The sequence below is a fragment of the Mchenga conophoros genome, linkage group LG1 (assembly GCF_057382185.1).
Source record: "Mchenga conophoros isolate Kocher_MC1m ecotype Shallow Benthic linkage group LG1, M_conophoros_male_GT1.1, whole genome shotgun sequence".
NCBI classification, from domain to species: domain Eukaryota; kingdom Metazoa; phylum Chordata; class Actinopteri; order Cichliformes; family Cichlidae; genus Mchenga; species Mchenga conophoros.
Genome location: NC_140526.1, coordinates 37,741,657 through 37,748,164, shown reverse-complemented (window position 1 = coordinate 37,748,164; position 6,508 = coordinate 37,741,657). Strand labels below are relative to the sequence as shown.

At 41.1% G+C, this 6,508-nt stretch overlaps 1 pseudogene; it reads right to left on the bottom strand.

Annotated features, from left to right (window-relative positions):
* Positions 1 to 4,425: 4,425 nt before the first annotated feature.
* On the bottom strand, positions 4,426 to 6,281 carry LOC146583775 (uncharacterized; annotated as a pseudogene).
* Positions 6,282 to 6,508: the final 227 nt, after the last annotated feature.

The following is a 6,508-nucleotide window of genomic DNA, read 5'->3' as shown; positions in this document are numbered from 1 at the left end:
GGAAGTTAGCATTTTCTCGTGCACAGGGTCAATTGAACGATTTGTTCATGATTCGCACATCACTACAAAGCAACTCAGTGCCATCCACAGACTGTAGGTAGACTGAATAGAGCCACTGTGATGCTCACAATGGTTCTGGTATTTTTAAGCGATGCTAGCTCCTGGAATCCAGAAATGACCATATTATCTGCTAATGCTAGCAGGCATGGTTAGCAAACTGTACGGGTAATTAATGCTGAATAACAAACTAAACTCACCAAATTTCTGTCTTCAGGACATGTTTTTGTAGCTTACAACAGAGAAGCTCAGTTCAGTGATTCTAATAATCAAAGGTAACAACAGCTGCCTCTGTGTCCATGTCCCAGATGGGCTAGTTATTTAAATCTTTGTGGAGTTGAATGAAAGTGGAAAACTGTTCTTTGTACCAGGCTATAATTTTTTTTTTTTAATGCTGTTTAGTCATCCAGTTTTAAAAGAACTAACTCACTTCTGGCGCGAGCGTCACGTGAACTGCTTTGTTTTTCAGTCCCCAGAGATACTGTTGTTTTCACAGCAGCCCTTCTGTGCCACAGTTCTGTGCTTCCTGGTAGTTTTGTGATGTAGAACAATTAACCACCATTACTAAAACATTCTTACACATTTTAAATCAGGAAATAACACATTTACTGTTAGAACAGTGAAGCTTGGCATGCGTCTGCAGGCTCATTTCATTTGATGTAAGAAGTAAATAAATTATCTTTTCAGCAGTGAATAAGCTCCGAGTAGAAGCACCCATTGTAGTTTCCTGGAACTGATGATTTTTGTTCCAAGTTGTAGCTGATGAAAGGAAATGAGCAGCTTTTTGGCTACATTTAGAGACGGGGTAAAAATAACATCTGACTGCATCTTCTGTTCGAGTTATAAAAGCTTAAAAATAGTATTTTTGGTTTGAGCTTTAAAAGAAGAAGCTTTCTGTCCACATGTAACTGTTTTGTGCCGTTTTTTGTGAGAGAAACCAAAAGGCCTAATGAGCAAGAATTTCAGTATTTATAAATCTGCGTGATCAGCCGACCATGGAAAATGTGACGTTTTACACAAAAAGAAGAGAAGGCAGAAATATCTCATGCATATAATCTAACTCTTCAATCTAATGAACTTAAAATGCAGAGTTGGCCTTTTTAAATCAGGGCCAAACGTTTCTCTTAGCCAAAGTGGGTATGAGTGCTCTGTGCTGAAGCACACACTGAGGCAGATGAGCCGTATAGTATCTGTGCATTGAACAAACAAATAAACTGAACAAGGTGTTCTGAGAAAGAACTAAGGAAAGTGCAGAACATCAGTTCAGTGATTCTAATAATCAAAGGTAACTACAGCTGCCTCTGTGTCCATGTCCCAGATGGGCTAGTTTCCTCCTTAATGGCTTTGCAATACGACGCTGTTTGGTAGCAGCATGTTTGGCTGATTATCCCCCAACCTTTGCTCTGTTGCCTTTTAATAGAAGACGGTCTATTAGGTGGCCATTTATATGGATGACTCATATTCCTAATGGCTAAGAAGGACATGTGGAGGGGTACTCGAGGAGTCTGATTTCCCGAGTGAGTTGACAAGATACACTGTGATAAATACAAATGATGACATCCTTATTATCCACAGTGGAGGAAAAATGTTGGGGTTGATTAAAAGTTTGTGTTTTTAGTAGTACAGCAGCATAATCCCCATGAGAGGAAATGTGATGGACAGATAAATTATTATTCCTGTGTTTATCTGAGAGGTTGTGCATAAAAGGAGAGTTTTAAAGATGTATGAACAAATCACCAGCTTTATAGCAATTTTTAGCACTTTTGAAATGAAATGAAGTTTTTTTTGGTACCTATAGTGGGAGCTGGTGACAGGAAGATGACCAACCGTTGGTGCAAAGTTATCTTATATTGGCTGATTACTGACCTCAATCGTGACTGAACTGTGGAGACAAATGAACCTCATGTTATTATAATGTGTCACTTGAAGTCTGTCAACGTCCAGTATATAATCAGGTGAAATGGCCCTTTAAATAAAAAAAGCTGTAAAAGTATAATGAAACATTTTTCAGTTCATTAGGTTAAACTGGTTGCAGGTCAGTAACATGACTGCTTAAAGAAAGAGAATCTCAGACAGGACGCTTAATAAAGAAGATCTGTAATCACACATCTGTCTGCTTCCCAGGTGTTTGCTGGCTAATCTAAGCTTTACATCACTTCCACTTTCCCACACTGTCAAGCTCATGGCTGACATCACTGGTCTAGTCCAATCATCGTTCTCCACCACCAGCATCTAGATTCTGGAGGGTACTGGGGGAATTTCTGTCACGGCAGGGTTTCCGTTCTGCTGTGATGGGCCAGTCTAAGCATAACTGAATTCTGTATATCAATAAATCATGGTCAGTTCCTTCTAATAATCTCTCCTTATTGAAAAATCGACGAGCAGCGGTTCATCAATTTGGAAAACAAAACTGTCTACAAACTTTGAAACAAGTTTCTGTCAATCATATACATTTCAGAAACAGTGTAATTCAATTCAATTCAATTCAATTCAATTCAATCTTTATTGGCAGACTACATGTCCATAAAAACAAGACAAGAAACACACACACACAACTCCCCCCCCCCCCCCCCCCCCCACACACACACACACACACACACACAACACAAGGTATACCATTAAATATATATATGTATATAAATAAGTATATAAAGCATTTGTATACTTTTTTATCCACAGTATATAAAAGATCAGAAAAGTTTCAGAAAATCTGGAGAAATGTCTGTGGCTGAAAATCAAAACTACATGTGACCATGAGGAGAAGGACCATCTGGGTTGTTACCAGTGCTCTGATGTTATGGTTGTGCATCAGTGCCTATGGCAGCCTTGCACATCTAGAAAGGCGTCATTAATTTTGAAAGACATATGCAGCTTTTAAAGCAACATGTGGACCTAGATAATGTCCTTTTCAGGGATGACCTTGAATACTTCACCAACACACTGCTAAACTATACACCGCTGTTATTCCAGCAGCTGGTGTCAGGTCTACACCTTTGACCAAACATTTGGAAAAATTTGAGCAAATTTCAAATTGAAAATAGAAGATCCAGGACGGTATCAATATGAGATAAGAATGGGACGTTATTTTCCCAACGTGTTGCAGGTGTCAAAGTAAGCATTTAGACTAAAGTTAGCGTTTACTTATTTTTTTCCATATATTTTTCTTATTTTCTCAATTTTTTCAGTCACATTTTACAGTTTCAACTCTGTTTTTGTAATTGGATTACATCACCAGCCTCACAGGAAAAGTTTTTTTGACTTCAGTAATGACTCAAAGTTTTAAATGAAACTATCTTGACAAGTGTGAAGATCTGCTACTGTGTAACAAATAGTTCCACTGTAAAACTGTGACTGTGTGTAAATTATGAATAATTAATAACATTACGGATGTTGTGACACATGTACATATATTCACTTTCCTAAAACAAGTTACGAGGAATTATTAAAACAAAGTAAATTTAAACTGTGTGAGTCCGTCCACCTGTGGGTGAGTCGAGCACATTTTGCTTTGGTACAGATTTTTGTTAAAGCTGCCTTCAGTCCTCTTGTATCCAGAATAGTGAGAGTAGGACAGACAGCTTGTCTCGTCCAGGAGAAGCCCAGTCCGTTATTATTAATGAATTAAACATAAGCAATCATAAGCAAATTATTTTTTCTTTATTGATTGTTCTTCTAATTCTTGGCAATCGGAAAACAAAGAAAATAATCTAATGGGCAAATATCACAATTTAAAAGAACAAAAAAAAAAAGATTTTGTTTGCTTTTGCCCACAATCCATGGTTGTAGTAGTGTTAGGGTTGTGTTACCAGCTATAATGACCTTTATATAGAGGACCACCAGACAGCAGGCAACAGGTGAACTAACAGTCATTACCATTCCTAAAGGAAAGATAAAGAAAGCTCCTACAAACACAGCATCCAGTAACAGTTTCACTGTAAACACAGTATTTGTGTTTTCATATGAAGACTCATTTGTAAACCAACTTGAAAATAAACAAAAATAGAAGCATTCAAAACAAGAGGGAAATAAAGCAAATGCATCACAAAAAACTGTCTTCCATGAAGTCCATGAAGCTGATGTGTGCAGATTCAAATCATATCAGCAGACACTGAAAGTATATGCAGAGGTGCAGAGAAACCAGCTTAAAGTCGAAATATACACTGAACAAAAATATAAACTCAACACTTTTGTTTTTGCTCCCATTTTTCATGAGCTGAACTTAAAGATCTGAAACATTTTCTACAAACACAAAGGACCCATTACTCTCAAATATTGTTCACAAATCTGTGTAAATCTGTGTTAGTGAGAACTTCTCCTTTGCCGAGATCATCCATCCCACTTCACAGGTGTGGCATGTCAAGGTGCTGATTAGACAGCATGATTATTGCACAGGTGTGCCTTGGACTGCCCACAATAAAAGGCCACTCTGAAATATGCAGATTGATCACACAGCCCAATGCTACAGATGTTGCAGCTTTTGAGGGAGCGTGCAATTGGCATGCTGACTGCAGGAATGTCTACCGGAACTGTTGATGTGAAATGAATGTTCATTTCTCTGCCATAAGCCATCTTCAGAGAATTTGGCAGTACATCCAACCGGCCTCACAATCACAGACCACATGTAACCACACCAGCCCAGGACCTCCACATCCAGCATGTTCACCTCCAGGATGGTTGACCAGGTGGAGACCAGCCACCAGCTGCAGCAACAGTCGGTTTGCATAACCAAAGAATTTCTGCAAAAACTGTCAAAAACCGTCTCAAGGAAGCTCATCTGCATGCTCGTTGTCCTCATCGGGGTTGGACCTGACTGCAGTTCGTTGTTGTAAGCAACTTCAGTGGGCAAATGCTCATGTTCGATGGCGTCTGGCACGTTGGAGAGGTGTTCTGTTGACAGATGTTTTTACTGTTCAGTGGCGTCGTGTGGATGAGCGGTTTGCTGACGTCAACGTTGTGGATTGAGTGCCCATGGTGGCAGTGGGGTTAAGGACATGAGTGCATTTTATTGTTGGCATTTTGAAGATACCGTGTTGAGATCCTGAGGACCATTGTTGTGCCATTTATCCATGACCACAACCTCATGTTCCAGCATGATAATGCACGGCCCCATATTGCAAGGATCTGTACAGCTGGAAGCTGAAAACATCCTAGTTCTTGCATGGCCAGCATACTCACCAGACATGTCACCCATTGAGCATGTTTGGGACACTCGGCTTATATGACAGTGTGTTCCAGTTCCTGCCAATATTCAGCAATTTTGCACAGAAGAAGAGTGGACCAATATTCCACAGCCCACAATCAACAACCTGATCAGCTCTATGCAGTGGAGATGTGTTGCACTGCGTGAGGCAAATGGTGGCCACACCACATACTGAGTGGTTTTGTGACATCTGTAGCATTCTGCTGTGTGATCAAACTGCATATTTCAGAGTGGCCTTTTATTGTGGGCAGTCTAAGGCACACCTGTGCAATAATCATGCTGTCTAATCAGCACCTTGATATGCCACACCTGTGAGGTGGGATGGATGATCTTGGCAAAGGAGAAGTTCTCACTAACACAGATTTAGACAGATTTGTGAACAATATTTGATAGTAATCAGTGCTTTCTGCTTTCTGCTTCAAATCTGCTTCTGAATTTTCACGGGACCCCAGTCGCGCTTCATCGTGGTCCTCCATTGACTTTACATGTAAACCTGACGCTCTGGTCGCGTCTATCGCGTTCGGTGTGAACACACCGTTACAGCATCTAGCAAAGACAAGCATAATGATGTGTCACGGGTTGCTCTGAGGATCCACTCGCAGGACTCCGGAGTGTGTTGTAACAGAGACAGTTTATTCACAAAAATCTTCACAAGTGTATTTACAGGCAGTGCGAGGACAGTGCTATATACAAGATGTGCGAGGACAGGTTCCAGAGCTCCAGGGAAAACAAGGGGATCACACACACGCTCACGCCAACCTCTCTCCGCTAGTAACCAGCCACCTCTTACACGCTCCACACGGGGAAACACGGGGACGGGTCCGGGGAATCTAGAACAGAGAGACAAATGTTACTTTCTGAGGCGGAAGTGTGGGAAACTAGGGCTCGACGTGTACTGACAGGAGTCTTCACAACAATCCAGCGTTGAACAGCTGATCTCCTCCTTCTGATATACCAGCTGGTCTGATGATGCCCAGGTGTGCATGATCCGGGAGGGCGTGGGCCGAGGGCGTGAACCCGCCATGAGTTCTGCCCCGGCAAAACAGGGGAGGGGGAGAGAGATTGCTGATCAGTGCCTTGCCGACCCCGCAGGTCGTGACATGATGACAATAACTGACCTGAAAACACACAATCAAAATCATCATGGTGGCTAAATATACAGTATATTTATGTTGTACAGTGCTGGAAAAGAAATGGCACCAACCTCTCCCACAGGGGCCAAAGGGGTACCCCGTATTTATAGGGTTGCAC